This window comes from Monodelphis domestica, chromosome 4 (assembly GCF_027887165.1).
Source record: "Monodelphis domestica isolate mMonDom1 chromosome 4, mMonDom1.pri, whole genome shotgun sequence".
Taxonomy (NCBI): domain Eukaryota; kingdom Metazoa; phylum Chordata; class Mammalia; order Didelphimorphia; family Didelphidae; genus Monodelphis; species Monodelphis domestica.
In genome coordinates this window covers 47,139,272-47,157,559 of record NC_077230.1, presented here as the reverse complement: position 1 = coordinate 47,157,559, position 18,288 = coordinate 47,139,272, and the positions used below count along the sequence as shown (strand labels likewise).

Here is an 18,288-nt window from a genome sequence, read left to right as displayed (position 1 = left end):
AGATGCTAAAATTATATATATATATATATATTTTTTTTTTCTGATTGATCACAGAATCTTGGGACTGAGAGGAAGCTTAAAGATTATTTGGTCCTTTTTTTATAGATGAAGAATCTGAGTCTGGAAAGATTAAACAACTTGTCTAAATACACACAAAATCGTAGCAGGGCTAGAATTTAAAATCAGTTCTCAAATTCCAAAACCAATTCCTGTTGTGAATTGATCCAAACATTCTGGATAGCTATTTGGACCTATGCCCAAAGAGCACTAAATGACTGCCTACCCTTTGATCCAGCCATACAACTACTGAGTTTGTACCCTAAAGAGATCATAAGGAAAAAGACTTGTACAAGAATATTCATAGCTGCGCTCTTTGTGAGGACAAAAAAATTGGAAAATGAGGGGATGCCCTTTGATTGGGGAATGGCTAAACAAATTATGGCATCTATTGTCGATGGAATACTATTGTGCTCAAAGGAATAATGAACTGGAGGAATTCCATGGGAACTGGAATGACCTCCAGGAAGTGATGCAGAGTGAGAGGAGCAGAACCAGGAGAGCATTGTACACAGAGACTGATACACTGTGGTACAATTGAACATAAAGGACTTCTCTACTAGCAGCAATACAATGATCCAGAACAATTCTGAGGTACTTATGAGAAAGAACATTATCCACATCCAGAGGAAGAACTGTGGGAGTAGAAACACAGAAGAAAAACAACTGCTCAATCACAAGGTTCAATGACTGAGAATGTAGATTCTAAATGATCACCCTAGTTTAAATATCAATGGTATGGAAATGGGTCTTGATCAGTGACACATGTAAAACCCAGTGGAACTGTGTGTTGGCTACGGGAGTGGGGTTAGAAGAGGGCAGGGAAAGAACATGAATCTTGTCATCATGAAAAAAAATTCTTAATTAATTAATTAATTAATTAAATGGATTTTTAAAAAGTTTCCTGCCATTTCACCACACTGACTTTATAGGTTAGGCTTTTTGACCCTTAGTCTAATACTTTTTCAAGACACTAAAATTTACACAGCACAATGTTTGAAATCAATTTTCAAATTTGTAAGTCTTTTTTATTATGAACTTGTCATTCAACCAATGAGCATTTCACTGGCAAAAGGTAGAAAGAGAATGTCAGATAAAACTATGAATTTCGATTACACAGTTTAGTTGTTTTGTAAAAGTACAGTAAATTTAACACAATAATACCAAATGTTCAAGGCCATTTGTCCTGCCTCCTTCTGAACTTACTTTGGCTATTTTTTGATTATTAATGGTTCACTAACACTCTTCCACCCTTCCTTTCTTTCTTTCTATTACTATTATTATCCATCAATTCAGTACATTCCCCCATACCCATGTAGAGATCCTGTACATTTAGGATCACATAAAACAAATGTGGATGTTAGTAGTGTTTAGAAAACATTTCATCTCATTCTGTACCTACAATCCATTACTACTTTGTTTTACATCAGGATTGATTATTATATTGATCAGTCTTTGTATTACTGTAAATTATTGTAGTAATTGAATACATTGTTCTTTCTGATGTATCCTTCATCAATTCATAGAAATCTTCTGTTTAATATTTCCATTATATTTATATACCATAATTTGTTTAGCAAATTCTGTTTTCAGTTCATAAAGGCCCTCTTTTCATTTAAGATTCAGTGCATCTGATTAACATCATCTTCTTCACTGTCTTTCCTGCATCTCAGTAACTATTAGCCTTCTCCTCAAACTACCTTATAATTGCTTTGTATAAAATATACTAATGAACTTTTTATTTTTGATGTATGTATTTTATATGTATTACTCTCCCTAATTACAACGTAACAATGAAGGGATAGCTAGGTGGCTCAGTGGATAAGGAGCCAGGCCTGGAGAATGGAAATCCTGGGTTCAAATTTGACCTCAGACACTTCCTAGTTGTGTGAACATGGATAAGTCATTTAATCCCCATTGCTTAGTCCTTGCCACTCTTCTGCCTTGGAATTGATAGTTAATATCGATTCTAATCGAGAAAGCTATGTGTGTGATTTGTTTTGTTTTTAAGTAACAAGGAGAACGGATCAGTCAATTCAATTCTCTGTATTTCTATCTCCTGCAAATAGGCACAGTGTCTAGTACATAGGAGGTGCTTGACAACTACTGGCTGATTCTTTACCATGATAAAAAAACATTGTACACAAACAATGTATGTTCTTTTCCCTCTGACTTTGATCCCATTGGGGTATATATTATTAACAGTAGCTAACAAGTTATCACATATATTACTTAGATTTTACAAAATATTTTACAAATATTATCTCATTTTATCCCTATAATAATCCTAGGAGGTAGATGCTATTATTATCCCCATTTTACATATAAGGAAACTGAGGCTGAGAAAAAATGAGTGAATTTTCAAGAGTCACACAGCTAGTAAATGTCTAAGGCCAATTTTAACTCATCTTCTTGACTTCAGGGTCACCCTTTATCCACTGTGCCACCTAGTTTAGTTATTGTATATGCAGCACTTTTAATATTAACTTTTTGATCCTCCACAGTAGCCCTGAGAGGTATTTTAATTTCCTATTTTATAGATATAGGCACTGGAAGGTTAAGTGATTTGCTAGGTTCAGACAGTTACTAAGTATCTAAGGCATCCTGACTCCAACCCCAGCACTCTAACCACTGAAACACCTTGCGGCCCAAAAGTGCATGATGGGGTCAAAGGGCAAGATGGGTTAGTGGTTTAGGAGGTCTAGTTTCTACTTGTTTTCCAGAATGACTACCCCAATTCACAGTTCCATTAATAGTACCTCTTTTCTTAGAATCCCTCCAATAGAAAGAGGGCAACAGGTAGCTCAGTGCATTTTTAAAAAGCAAGTTCATAACAGAAGAAAAACAACTGCTTGATCACATGGGTCGAGGGGGATATGATTGGGTATGAACATCCTAGTGCAAACATCAAAAACATGGAAATAGGTTCTGATCAAGGACACATGTAAAACCCAGTGGAATTGTGCATCAGCTACGGGAAGGGGTGGGAGTAGGTAGGGGAGGGAAGGAACATGATTCTTGTAACCAAGGGAAAATGTTCTAAACTGACTAAATAAAATTTTCAAAAAACAACAACAACAACAACAACAAAAGTTCATAGACAGGTTAAGAACTGCTGGGTTTGAAATAAAAGAGGTGTTGTGAAGGTAGAATTGCCAAGATTTGGCAAATGATTGGATATATAGCGGTGACAGAAAATGCAAAGTTGAATATTATTGAGACTTTGAACAGGAGTTTACTTTAAAGAATAAAATAAAAAAAGAATAAGCATTTATTTAAGCCCCGAAACAAAACACTTTCCTCACATCATTCCTATGAGAAAAATAACATTTTTGTATTATTATTCCCATTTCACAAAGGAGAAAATGGAAAATCAGAGAGCTTAAATGACTTCCTAAAGTTATTAGGTAACACACTCAGGTCTCTCCTGACTTCTAGTTCAGCACTAGTCCTATCTCACCCAGTTGCTAATTAGTGATCTAATATTGAAAAAGAATCTTTGGGTCAACTGAAAAGCTCAAAATTATGCAACAAATGGGCTCACCAGAAACCCCAAGAGTTTGGACATCTAGTTCAATGTCTTTAGATCACTTTGAAGCTTACCCCCTGATTAAAAGAAAGGTTTAATGAGGTAGAGTTCACAATGGCTGTGAAGTTATTTTCACTCTAATAATGAAAGCATGAACTGATTTTTTTAAAAGCACATTTCATGTCATGCTTAGAATCATAGAAAAATAGAACAATAAATGGAGCATTAGGGAAGATCTGGTGCTACCTACTCATTTTGCAGATAAGGAAATTCAATAAACATTTATTCACTACCTACTGTGTACAGAGTCCTGTGTGTACATACACTGGTATCGTTACCTCCCAGCTGGGGAAATTTTCTGTACCACTACAAATGGCATCCTAGAGCACACATGGGTATTTCAGTGACTTGACCCTCCCAGGAGCTCACAGCCACTAGGACTCACTGGCAGCTCTTAATCCAGGTCTTCCTAGTCTTGGCCCATTAAGCTATGCTGCCTCCATAGTAGGATGACAAAATGAAAATGAAATTATTTTAAGCGCATTAAAAAGTTGCTATAGGGTTTTGAGAAACCCAAAAGAGAAGGTCTTTCTAATAAGAGGAATCAAGAAAGATCATGTTTAGGAAGTGGCATTATCTTTAAAGGAGGAGAATGGACAATATTCCACACAAAACGAATAATATAAATAACAGCACAGGAGCTAGAAAGTACAAGTCATATTCAGGTGGCAGAAAGCAATCCAATTTTTCTGGGACACAGAATATGCAAAAAGTTACATAAGTATAAAACAAGAGAAAGACAGGCCTACATTAATCAAATAACTTTCCTCCAAGTTTTCCTTCCTCACCACCATCCCCAAACTCCACCCAGGCCAGACTTTATGCAACTGACAGAATACCCTTATGCATAGATCTAGGAATGTCATTGTATTAAAAGATGTCCATTGAGCTCTTATTACTAATCAAATATAGTTGTTGGGTTTTTTGGCACACTACTAATATCCCTCAATAATCTGTCTATTCTCTAAATTTTCTAGCCTTAACTCAATGGACTTTAATAGTTTAAATACACAGAGAAAAACAGGTCCAATTTATCAATGAGGAACCTGAGTTCTAAAGAGAAAGTTAAATCACATGCCCTAGAAAAAATCAGAGCCAGGATTGAAACATAGGCCTTCTGATTAAAAATCCAGGTGTTCTCTCTTTACATCCTTCCTTAAAATTTGAAAAAAATGAAATCCCAAAAAGTTGAAGTGATTTGCCCAAGCTCACATAGTAAATGACAGCTGTGACAGGAATCCAAATTATCTGCCTCCTATATCAAAAGGTTTTCAACCTTTTGATTTTCTAAAGGTCAAAGGGGGAAAGTAGATCAAGAACCAAAAAAGGGCTGAGTTTCTTTTAGTCAAAGGTATACAGAAGGAATGGCTAAATTAGAGAACATCCAAAGCTACAGGAAGATCAAGGAGATTAAGGAACTAAAAATAGCCATTGAATTTAGTTTTTAAAAGGAAAAAAATCACTAATTATCTTTGACCATAGTTTTCAGGCATTCTGAAGATTTTAAAATGGTCTCTCCTGGATGTTTTCCAGGTCTATTGTTTTTCCAATGAGATATTTCAGGATTTCTTTCATTTTTTCATTCTTTTTATTTAGTCTTATTGTGGCATTTTGCCTTATGGAGCCATTAGCTTGCATTTGCTCAATACTAATTTTTAAGAAGTTATTTTCTTTCTTGAGTTTTTGTGCTTCCTTTTCCTTTTGGCCTATTCTGGAATTTAGGTGGTTTTTCTTCAGTGTTTTTAATCTTCATTTCTAGTTAGCACATCCTAGTTTTTAGAGTTGTTTTCTTCAGTTAATTTCCCCCAAGTTGTTGACTCGTTTCTTTGATTTTTTAAAACTTCTTTTTTAAGTTCTTCGAAGAGGTCTTTTGGGGTCTGACATCCTTTCTCACTTTCCTTTGGAGCTTCACATGTTTCCTTTTTGCCATCACTGTCCTCTTCAGAATTTATATTTTGATAATTCCCTTTCACTAAGGTAACTTTCAAAGGTTAGGTTTTTTCTTTGGTTTTTGTTCATTTTTCTAGTTATTTTTTTCCCTCTCAATGCTAGGTCTATCAGCTGAAGTTCTGCATTGCTCCTGGGCTGGAGGAAGTGATGTTCCAAGCTTTGCTGTAGCCTTCTCTAGGGCTTGGGGCAGGGCCAACTATATCTTTGGGTCCCTTGGTGTGTACTTGGAGGGGTGGCTTCTTGTGGGGAGAAGTGCAGCTGTTTTGTCCAGCTGGATTCTTTCCCCTCCCCACCTGTCTAAAGTGCTAGGCTGTTCCTGCTCTGTAAATTCACTGCCTCAGGCCACAGACTATTCCCCACTCAGATACTTTGTTGCCTCAGGCCACATGGAAACCTTTGGGTTAATCCACATTCTGCTACTTCTCCCTGATACTACACTAACTGGGTTACTTTCCCTTCTCACTCCAATGAGAAGTATCCCTTCTGCTTTCCTTTGTTTTAAAAGGTGCTATATTTTCTATTTTTGTCTGTTGAAAGGGTTAGAGTGAGCTAAGAGCCCCTTACTCTGCTATCTTAGCTCCCACTACACAAACCCCCCACTAATTACCTTTGAAAGAAGAGTTTCAGAAATGATTTCCGGGAACATCTACCAGGTTATTAGGAGTTGAGGATAGTGGATAGTAAGAAAGTGAAGGCATCAGGTTGTGATAATTATTTTAATTAAGTTTAGTGGTGAGGGAAGAGAAGATAAAAAGTACCTCAATGGGATAGATGGGCTAAGGAAGGTTTTTGTTTTTTTTTTTTAAAGATTGGTAATATCTGGGCATATTTGCAGGCAGATGAGAAAGAACCAGTATGGAAGGAGAAACTTTAAAAATTGGAGGGGGGTGGGGTGAGAATGACTCCCTGAAGGAAGACTGTGTCTTTGAGAAGGCAAAGGGAAAGAGGATTAAAGGCACAGGGAGAAGGATTCATTATAGAAGATGAGATTATTCTATGACCAGGAAAAGTGATCAGGTGTTGATCCTCAACCCCTTTAATCCAGAAAGGTTCTATGGAAAAGGTAGAAATGAAGAATACATTCAGAGCACTAACAAGTTACTGACTCAATCACCTACCAATCACAATCTTATGGCCTTAGAAATTTCTTAAGCTCTTTGCAATATCTGACATGGATATCACTCTCTCTTTCACACTATGACTTCTCTTAGTTCCTCCCTAACAGGGCAGTAATTATGAGGTGGTGAAGAGAACATATGTAACTACGGATATCTACTGTAACGATCTTTTACTATACCATATATTCCATTCTTCCTCCCACCAAATTTCTTTTCCATCCCACATAACAGTGTAACTTCTGCCTGTTTTAATATTATTGCCCCCTTTTGGCACATCACTTAAAAACTGCTTTGAAGAAGGAAAAGTTGAAGCCAAATAACAGGGCCAGCAGCCTTATCATCTAAGAATTGGTTTCTTTAGCAGAGGTTAATATAGATTTCAGGATATAAGGCTGCATGCTGACTTTGATGGAGGTTTTACAATTACTTTCACAAAAGGATTCAGCACTATACACTCATTTCCACAAGGTTGATTTCAGGCAGGACTCATGAAAACCTGGCAGTACACTATCAAATCTACATATGATGTAGAGGCAGCAGTGGACTGAGAGGGCACATAACACCAACTCCCACTAAATGAAATCCGCCCCCAGAAAAAAAATTTTCACGAAGAACTCTGAACTAATCCCAAGGGTTTCATTATAGGCCTTCCTAGGAAAGATGTCACTTGATGTGATTAAAAATAAATAAGAGTAGGAAAACTAATGGGTAGTTCTAACACAAAATGAAGGAAGTAAAGAAAAAAAGCCTCCAAATACTGCCAAATCTACTACAATACAAATTAACACTGAGAAACTGGAAACCCCCATTGTGTGGAACATTAAGAAAAATTAGTGACTAACACAGGAGGCAGCAAGTAGTATTAGCATATCCTATCCTACTGACTTCAGGATGAAAGGGAGAGGGTTGAGAATAAAAATAGGAAACAGAGGCAGAAAATGTGTATTAATTCTTCCCCTTTCCTCATAAGAAATTAATTTATTTTATTTATATTATTTTATATTAAGGTTCATTTCATTACATTCATTAATAAGGGAATGAAGCACTGTTCCCGGGCAACAAGCACTTCAGTAGCTTAATATTCAACGTGCAGAATCCTAAAAAGTCAGTGCATGCCTTAGAATTTTAGTGCTCTGCTCTTTTGAATCAGGTCCCATTTCATTATCTTCTTGGTTCATATAATGGGTGCCTTAGTCTAAAAATAGGGCATTTTTTCATTTGCATCAAGATTGGTAAATAAAAAGTTAGAGGAGGAGAGGTTGTCTCATCAACCATGGATTTCATTTTCTGAATACATCTGTTTATTCTACTCAAGATAAACAATTTGATAAGATAACCTTCACCATTCCAGTAAATGGCATGTCACCTAGAGCTATCTATACAAAGACATGCTGTGGTGCCATTCCAGGACCTAATGTCACTGCTCTATTATGACTGCTTCCATCACCCACAAAGAATGCAGTGGTATGAAGGAAGACTATTCTTCATCATCATCTTTCTCTCCTTCTGTCTTGCCCTTACCTTTCAAATCTTTCTTTTTTGCCCCATGTCTCAAGATCTAGAAAAGGACAATCTCAAAAGGGCTTACTAAGAGTCGCGTAACATAATAAATAGCACTTTAAGGTCTTCAAAGTGCTTTATATATTTTTTTTTCAAAACATCATAGATAAAAAGTTGGAAGAGATCTTAGTAGTCCCTTAGTTCTCCTGTTATTTTACAGATGAAGAAACTGAGACCCATAAAACTTTAACTGATTTGTTCAAGGTCACACAGCTGATTCTGGATGCTTCTGATTCCAAAACCAGTGCTCTTTCCACTACACAGAGCTAAATTTAATCAGGAAATAAACACCCACTCAAATTCCCCAAGATCTGTGTTTAAAAAAAAAAAACATAAAGCAGACTTTAAAGTCCTGACAAAGGCCTATAATATTAACAAAAACTGAATGATTAACAGATACTAGAATAATAATAGACTCTAAGCTTTAGCTTAGAAGCAGGAAATGTCTCCCTTATAGTCTGGTGGCATAGTACTTTGTGCACAGTAGGTACTTAATAAACATTTTTTAATGAATCACAGGAATTGTGTGTTTTCTTACTAAAAGGATGAGGTCAAAGCTGCTCCAAGTCATAAGACTAGTTAGGAGTACAAGGACCCCTGTAGCAAATCCAGCATCCAGAAGAAAGCTAGATATGGTTCACTAGTCTGATGTCTCATCAATTTGGATTTGTTTGATTCTACTTGAGAGGCACAGATTAAGTTTAGAAATCAGATCTCTAAGCACATAATCCACTGCACTACACAATCAAACTCATAGTTTAGTAACATATGCCAACATTAAAAAATTTAAACTTGGAAAACAAATATATTAGAAATAATTATTCATATTAGTATCGGATTGCACATCAATATTAAATGACTATTCCTATAGGGTTTCTTTATGCCAAGTTCCCTTAGCACATTTTAAAAATATCTCATATGAATATTAAAAAGTTTACCTATAACTGTAAACCTTAAAATTTCTTAGACTTATAAATGTTGGAAATTTCACCATTGGGAAATTTCATACTTGAAAAATTTCCTATTGATAGTGGGGTCTTGGCTATTGGAATGTGAACCCCATTGGCATGAGAGTTTCCTCCTCCTCCCTTCTTAAGATTACTTTAGGACAGAAACCTTTTGCTGAACAATGGAAAGGACTTTGACCTATGCTTAAGCATAGAACAGGAATTTCTTTGAGTCATGATTGATTTTAGAATTGATACAATGGAGATACTTGGAATCAATCTCCACCCTACTCAGTCCTAACAGGATTGAGGAAGGGCTGCAGCATAGATCAAAATTTAATTATTCCAATCTCTACCCTACTCAGGTTAACAGGATTTAGGAAGGGCTGTAGCAAAGGATCAAAGATTTAATTATTTGAAAATATGACCTTCAACAGACATGTGCAAAGCCAGAGACCTCTGGGCGGTCCTGGGTTAAGCTAGAGCCTCCATTGGCACAGGGAAATTGATGGACAGTGATTGGTAGATGTGAGAACTGAGGGGAGGGAACTTGGATGGTTTCCTTAAAGATAGAGGGCTCTGAAGACTCAGGTGGTGGTTGAGGAGTTTGTCTGAGTGGTTGGAGTGTGCTCTGAGAAGCTTGCTCTGAAGGAAGCTGAAGGTGGGGGCCTCTGAGACTGTTTCTCCATTTTGGTCACGTGAGTAATAGGGACTGATCTCTTTTCTTTGCCCCAGCTATCTAAGGGCTTGGGCCTTTTGGCCCAGCCTAAACAGAAGGGGTATTTAAGCCCTATTCCCTTCTCTCCCTTTTCTCTCTCTCTATCTCTAATTCCTTTCTTCCTCCTGTTGTAATTAAACTCCATAAAAGATTGACTGCTGACTTGTGACTGCTGACTTGAGTTTTCATTTAGGAATTACATAGCTGAATTCCTTGGCGACTTTAAATTAATATATATCAGTCTTTTAAAGTGATTTCCTTGTCACATAACTTAATATTTTTTGCTCCCCTTCTTTTTCACACACACCCTCTCCCATAAAAAAAATTCCTATTTTTAAATGAGATGGCAAGATATAATAGAAATTGCACTTATTGGATTTCTAGCCAAAACACCTGAGTTTGATTCCTTATTCTTCCTGAATATCTCAGTCAAGTCATTTTAGTTCTGGAGTCCTCAATTCCTTCTATAAAACGGAAGAGTTGAACTAGATGATCTTTAAGATATCTCCCACTCCAAATTCTATGATTTGCATTAAAACCAACAATCAAGAACTTAAGAGATGTCAACAGCAATTTCAAGTTTATGGTAATAGAAGAGAAGGAAAAAAAGAAAATAGGAAGTACAATCCTTCTGGTATCGGTGGTCTCTTTTTCTCTATGGATTTAGTGTTTCAGTAGTAAAAGATCATAACTAGAGTTTATAATTAGGAAGAGAAAAATAGGTTGATAACAGCTAAAGCTAACTTGTAAAGAAATAGTGATGTCAATTAACCAAGGGATATGCAAACTAAAGAGAGTGTTTTAAAACTTTTAAAAGGCCCAGCTCTGAGTTCAGATAATCCTTAATATCTGTTTCTAATATATCACTTCTATCTACTAAAAGTCCTGTCAAAAAAGAAAATTCTTCAGGAATAGATTTAATTTCCATATTTTCAGATGCCTGAAAAATAGTACCTTTGGGGGAAAAAAACTACCCAAATAAGAGACCGGAGAAAAGCTAACATTGCTAATTTTTTTTCATTAGCAAAAATCAATAAATGTGGGTCTGTCACTGACTCCCAATAAATCTGAAGAGGAAGTACATTCTAATCAAAACTTATTTTAAGCCTTAACTTTTGACTTCATTACTCTCCAAAGTTTTATCTAATCATTTCTATTACTAATCATTATATTTGCAATACATTCAATTAATTTGCACCAATCTCCAAAAATCTTAAAACCTGAATTCAGAAGCTGGGGAGTAAAATATATGGGAAAAAAATGCAAGACAGAGGGTTCCTTATAAATTATCAGATGTTCCTGTTGACAGATGACATCAAGCCCCAGGACACTGAAGAGTCCTAAATGATATTCATAATCATGTGGCCTAATTATCTACCCAGGAAGAATGAAGTGAATGAAGAATGACTATTGTACTGACTATATGCAGGAGTACAGACAACCCAAAGTGCTGGTCCACCAGTATCTTTACTTTGAGCAGACTGTAAATCGGCCAAAAATTGACTCAGAGGAATAGGATGAATTAGACTTTATTTAGGAAATTGCTCAGTATATTAAATGAATTAGGTTCTCATTCAAACATCTTATTTTAAAAATATTAGTAGTAATCTGTTAACACTAAATTGCTCAGAAATAAAATTCTCAGACGAATCATGGTCTAGTCCCCCAAAGTCCAATGGAAAAAATGAGTGGTAAGGTTAAATATCCTAGCATATATTAACAACAAAAAATTTGTACAATAAATACTATTAGGCTTTTGAGTTCAATTCTGCATCCATTTGATCTCTATCTGGTGATCCAACTTCTACCCTTTAAAGCCAAGCAAAATGATCCTAATTCTTCATGTCTTGATAATGTTTCAAATATCTATAGACCATAATCATACCCTTCAAAATTTTCTTTCCTCTGGGAGAAAAAAAATTTCTATCCTGTTTCTTCTAGTGGTTTTTTATTTGGTTTTTAATTAAATGCGTATCTAGTAAACATTTTCTGAAAAGAAAATGCACTGTTTTAGATGCTATCAGTATGTACATAAGAAATAATCTTTGCTTCATAATCTCCTTAGGAAAACTGAAAACACATGGTTATGAAACAAATGAATATGTTTACAGAGCAACATATCAATTAGTACAAATTAAAAGAAATACAAATTGAATAAGTACTCAATGAGTGATTAGGTAGAGATGTGAATAGACATCATGGGGTTGGTGAGTTTAGGGGATGATTTTATTGGTAGAGAATAGAAGAAATGGCATTTGCAAAAGCAAATGGGATGGCTATAACAGATAAAAACAAAGATTAGCTGACCTGAATAGAAAAGTTTATATTAAGAACTAAGTATGGTAATGATTTGTTTAAGGAAAGGGGAAAGAAGGCAGATGGATGATTTAGGAATGAAGGAACGCAGAAGATGATTGTTAGATGGTTTCTCTTTGGAATGCTAAAGCTTTCTTGAAACCAGACACAGACATACTTTAATACTTGAATGGCTTCACAATTTCAGTGATAGAAAAAGGAGTCAAGATGGAGGCTCAGAGGCAACAAAAGTTCAGACCTCCGAAGGCCCTTCCATACCGATTAATAACTAAATGCTCCTAGGGGACTGAAAACCAGACCTAACAACAGGACAGACAAGGAACCCTCCTGCTAGACTCAATGTAAAAGGTATGCCCCCAAAATGCCTGAATTCGAGAATACTCAGGTTTAAGGAGAAGGAAGAAGGAAGGTCCCAGGACCCTTCCACAACCTAGAACACTAAGCCTCCAGCGATGGATAGAATCTCTGGGCAGGCAAGGGTGCTGGTCTGGAGTACCTTGCTGGCAAAGCTGTGCTAGGCTCACAGCGTCGAACACAGGCTGTGGGGAAGCAGTTGAAGAAGTGTAGAGCAGGAAGCCTAGTTGTAGCAGTGAAGACACTCCATATTGCCCTCCCACCCTTTTCCTCAGGTTTTGGCTTCAGAGCACATCCAGCTCTGCAGCTCAGCTCATCAGGTCTCATCAAAGCCTTCAGAGGGCCTGGAAGCTCAAGCTCCAACACCCTTCCCCCACAGATGGCACTGAGAGATTTGCTGACTAAGCTCCAAGGGTGAAGGCTGACAGAAAAGCCCCAAAACACAGATCCAACACAAAATGAGAGGAGCAAAAGCACAGGCAACTACAGAGGGTAAAGAAGGGGTAAATATGAGCAAACAACAGCAAAAGAAAAAAGAAATTACAATCAACAACTTCTATCCAGGCAATGAACAAAGAGCAAATGGAACAGAGAAGGATAAAGGAACACCAAGCAAAAAAACAGAAACTCCAGAGAATTGGACACAGGCTTTGGAAGAACTAAAAATACAATTCAAAACACAATTAAGAGAGGCTGAAGACAACTGGAAAAAGAACTTAAAGAGCAAGATAAGTCATCTGGAAACAGAAAACAGTGTCTTGAAAGCCAAAATTAATCAGCTTGAAAATGAGGCAAAGGAGATGAAAGATGGCCTCCAAAGAAAATCAGACCAGAAGGAGAAGGATGAACAAAAAGTCAAGGATGAAACCCAGGCTTTAAAAACCAGAATACAACAATTAGAAGCAAGTGACTTCACAAGGCAGCAGGACACTATAAAACAAAATCAAAAGAATTAAAAAATTGAGGAAAATATGAAGCATCTCATTCACAAAACAGGAGATTTAGAAAATCATTCCAGGAGAGACAACTGAAGAATCATTGGTCTTCCGGAAGACCATGACAAAAGACAAAGCCTGGACATCATACTACCGGAAATTATCCAAGAAAATTGCCCCAATATCCTAGAACAAGAGGGAAAAGTGGAGAGTGAAAGAATCCACAGATCACCTCCTGTACTTAATCCCCAACTGATAACACCCAGGAATGTGATAGCCAAATTCAAGAACTATCAGACCAAAGAAAAAATATTACAAGCTGCTAAGAAGAAGTCAGATACCATGGAACTACAGGGAGGATAACACAGGATCTGGCTGCATCCACAATTTCAGTGATAAGAACACTCTTCAAAAACATAAATTGCAACCCCTCCACATCTTCTCAATCTTTATTATTCCTGTCATATTTTCCCATAAACCACAAAAGATGCCTCCCTATGGGCAGTCAATGTAATAGCTTTTAGTTTACATTCTTGATATATTTTAGCCCATATCTTTTTCTGATCATATATATTCTTTATGTCCTTTATACTACTTCTTATACATTCTCCCTCTGCTCCCAACCCCCTCAACCTAAAGGCACACTGGTCTCCTTCCTTCTCCTCCCATACAATACCATTTCCCAACTCTTTTATCTTTTCTTTTCTTTTCAACTCTTACCTTCTTTCTTAGAATCCATACTAAGTATCAGTTGCAAAGCAGAAGAGCAGTAAGGGCCTGGCAATTGAAGTTAACTGACATGCCCGGGATCAACAGTTGAGAAGAGTCTGAGGTCAGGCCTGACTCTATCCACTTAGCCACCTCACTGCCTCAAATCCATGCCTTTTCACTGATTGTATACCATGTCTAGAATGCTCTCCCTTTTCACCTCTTCCTCCTCTCGTCCCTAATTTCCTTCAACTTTCTGCTTGAAACCTACCTTCTTCAAGAGACTTTTCATGATTACACACACACACACACACACACACACACACACACACACACCCCTAAACCTTTCTCAAATTCACTCCGTAAACCTCATATGTGCATAGTTATTTATATGCTGTCTGCCCTATAAGAATTAGGCTCCTTGAAGGCAAGTATTGGGTTTCTGTCTTTCTTTTGATTGCTAGCACTTAAGCGCAGGGCCTCCTACATAGTTAAGTATTAAATAAATTCTTACTGTCAAGCTATTGTTAATAATATGAATACCAATGAGTAACCCACAATTTGATTATTCTAAACCATAGTGGGGTTCTATGATTTGAAGTCATATATCATAACTAGGAGAATACTAGTGCTAAAAAGCTAGGCTTCTAGCAAAAGACTCATTCTTTGGTTCTTAGCACTAACAATTTTTTCCCTCCTTTTACAAGTCACAAGAAATTTTGAAAGAAAAAAAATTTTTAAGGGAAAAAAATGAGGAAAAAGAGGGAAAACCTCCATACAAATCTATATATTACAATGTGGCCACATAATTGCATGTCTAATACAAACTGAAGTGATTATTTAAGTATCAATATCGACTTAATCCTTATCAATTTTAATTCTTTAAAAAAATAAAGGTTTCTGAGACAATGATGAATTTGGAAACACTGAAAGTCACTATACAGTTCCCTAAATGTGATCCAGCCTGATTTCTTTTTCCTATTATTATGGGTACAACTCAATGTTTGACTGCTGCAAATTCCTAAAACACAAATAATGAGGAACTAAACTGTTATCTGCCCATTCAGCTATATGACATAATCTTAGCAACACGTATTTTTCATCCACTTTTTTCCCAAGATAGTCATTGAAACCCATACATTTTGCATTGCTATCAATTTCCCTGAATTTTTCCACTATGAATCTTGCTTTAATGTCAACTGTCACCATTGGGAAAATGTCACTGTCCCAAAATACTTTTCTAGTGAACAAATGATTCTTGCCCTTGCTTACTGGTAAATAGACATGATGATATGACCTCATCCTTCTTCATTCTTAATATTACATTTGATTCATTACCTCAGGTTTATGCTCATGCCCTTTAGGTCACAGCCAATGTCATTTATCTTCTTTCCCCGGCTGTGGTGATATTATCAGAAGCATTTCTCATCATTTTACAGGTACTAGTAATTAAAGAAAATATTCATCATGTAAGCTCAATCTTCTGGGAACAAATTCTTTTTTCTGCCCAACACCAAGTGGTCACAATATCTGGACATTCCTAGAAGACACTGAAATTTTTTTGTAGTCAAATGCCGGCTGTCCAAAGCATCATGTCATGTGCCAACTTAAATAGAATATATAACCAACTCCTTCATCAAGTTCAAAGAAACATTAGCCAAAATCCTAGGAACAATGTACACTATTTATAGTTCCCTAGCTTATTAGATTTCCCAAGCCTCCATTCAGTCCAAAGACACACCCTACTGCATTGGTCAGAAAATGCTCTCTGTGTTTGTTTATAGCAGCAATCTCATAAAAGAAAAAAAAATCAGAAACAAATATAGGCAAGCAATCAACACTGTTTTTAAGACACAAAATTGGTTTATGTGTCAAATCAGCTCTTTATAACAACAAAAAAAAGGTAACCTGTCTTGTGACAGAAGTAGCAATGCCAAAAGTTATAGAGATCAAACCATATCCCTGAAAAGGACTAATTCTATGGACTTCCAAATAAATATGGTTCAGAGTCTTGAAACATTTCCCAAAGATGTTAAGAACCACTTTTCAGTTACATTTTGCTTTGGTTTTACTTCTTAAAAGACTAAGGGCATTATCAGAGGCCAAAAAAAAAAATTTTGAGACACCAATATGCCACAGTTCAAAAGAGGGCAAGATTCACTCCAACAACAAAAATTAATAACTGAAAGCAAGCAGGGACAGCTGCATGACCCAAAATTGGCACCAATTTTCAGAGAAGGAACAAGATCTCTAAAACTATTACTAGAGGGTTCAGGAATTCCTGGCATAAAATCAAACAGCTTCTTAATCACTCTTCCATAGTGCCCCCACCCAAAGTCGGACGAGTTAGTAAACTCAGACTGATGTAATTTAACACAATATTTATTATAATGGAAAACTGACATACAGTCACATTGTCCCTTAAAAATAATGATACACAAACAGAAGGTAAATGAATGCACCTTCCCAATGTTAAGCTGTCTTGGGCCTAAAGAAAGCCAACAGAATTGTCCAAAAGTCAAAGAACAATTTTTAAAGGACACCTTGGTAATATTAAGGGAGCACTCAATTCAGATTGGATAGAAAAAAGTAGTTTAAAGGGAGTATTGCACTTAAGAAGTAATTCGATTTGATACTTAATAAGGACGTAAGTGCAAGGCAATTCTAATTTTCATACAAAGCTCATAGATTTTTATAGTCTTACTTAAACCCTCGGACCAAAAAAGTTCAGGTTTAATTTCTTTCTAAGGATATCTTATAAGGCAACGATATTCTCATATAACCCATTCTATTACCTGGGCCAACAGATTGTGCAAATAACAATGGATACTTTCCTTTTTTAAATTAAAGGAATTTAAAAGATGGCTCTGCCTTTTGTGGTTAAACTGGTCCCCTTCACACTTACTTCAGCCCTGCAATCCTAAGAAATACTATACCTCACTGCAGAGTCTTGACTTAGACCTCCTCTCCACTAGGCTGCATGGAAGCCTCTGCAGAGTAAAGGACCAAGGAGAGGTTTAGCCGTACAACTCAGGTCATGAGACTAATACAGCTAAAGGAGCCGGCAGAAGAGATAACTGAATCATAAGAACAAGATCGACTGATAGAGCCTAAAGTATGGCAGAGGGCTGCCGTGCAGATAGTCTGCTAGGCCAGCACCACCTGAAAAACAAAAGGACCACAGAGTGTTCCCAAGTGAACTGTATTTCCTTTACGGAATCCTTTCAAGAGACCAGATCGATCATCCTTTCAGTAGGACTTGCTTTTCTGCGACTGTCCTAATGTGCTTTCCGAATTCACAGTTCTCTCACTCTAGAACAAAACTTAGCTGACCAAAGCCTTGTCCGGTTCAACCAGTTGTAATCCATTACTAGTCCTGTTATCTTAATTGGTCAAGCATTGATGGACCATAGCTCTCATCCACTGTGGGGGTCTTTTCGGAGTTCATTGTCACATCTCATTTGTCATTGTTGTTGAATTCCTGAGCTTTTCATAATACTTATGCCCTTTTCCTTGCTTATCTGCTCTGGATGAGCATGGAACATTCGGAGCAGATAAGCAAGGAAAAGGGTTCAGTCCTACCAACTCAATAATCTTGTGCATTAACAATGCAGAATGACAAATGAGATGGGAATTGAGAATCAATTGGACAACCTTTTGTATGAAAGCAAAACAAAACCATTGCCAGCCAAGAGTTTGTTATTTGTAAGAACCACAACATAAAAGAGCCCTTTGGTTTATTTCATTCATATAACTGTCTTTTCTATATGGGTACAAACCTCTAGGGTAGGAAACTTCAAGAGAGTAAAGTCCCCCTATGAATGCAGATGGCAAACTTCTACAACTTTTAGTAAGAGAGAGAAAAAGATGTCTGGAGAACTAAAAGGTTAAGTGTCTTTCGCAAAAATCACATTTGTCATAGGTGGTTCTTAAACTCAGGTCTTCCTCACTCAAAATCAGCTCTGTATACAGGAAACATACACAATTACAGGTCATTACTACAGCAAATAGAAATTATCTGAGTTTAAAAAAAGAT

At 36.6% G+C, this 18,288-nt stretch overlaps 1 protein-coding gene across 1 annotated transcript in view; it reads right to left on the bottom strand.

Annotated features, from left to right (window-relative positions):
* Positions 1 to 18,288, bottom strand: part of POLA1 (DNA polymerase alpha 1, catalytic subunit) — a 345,771-nt gene that overhangs the window by 264,148 nt on the left and 63,335 nt on the right. The gene's annotated exons all lie outside the window — the stretch shown is intronic.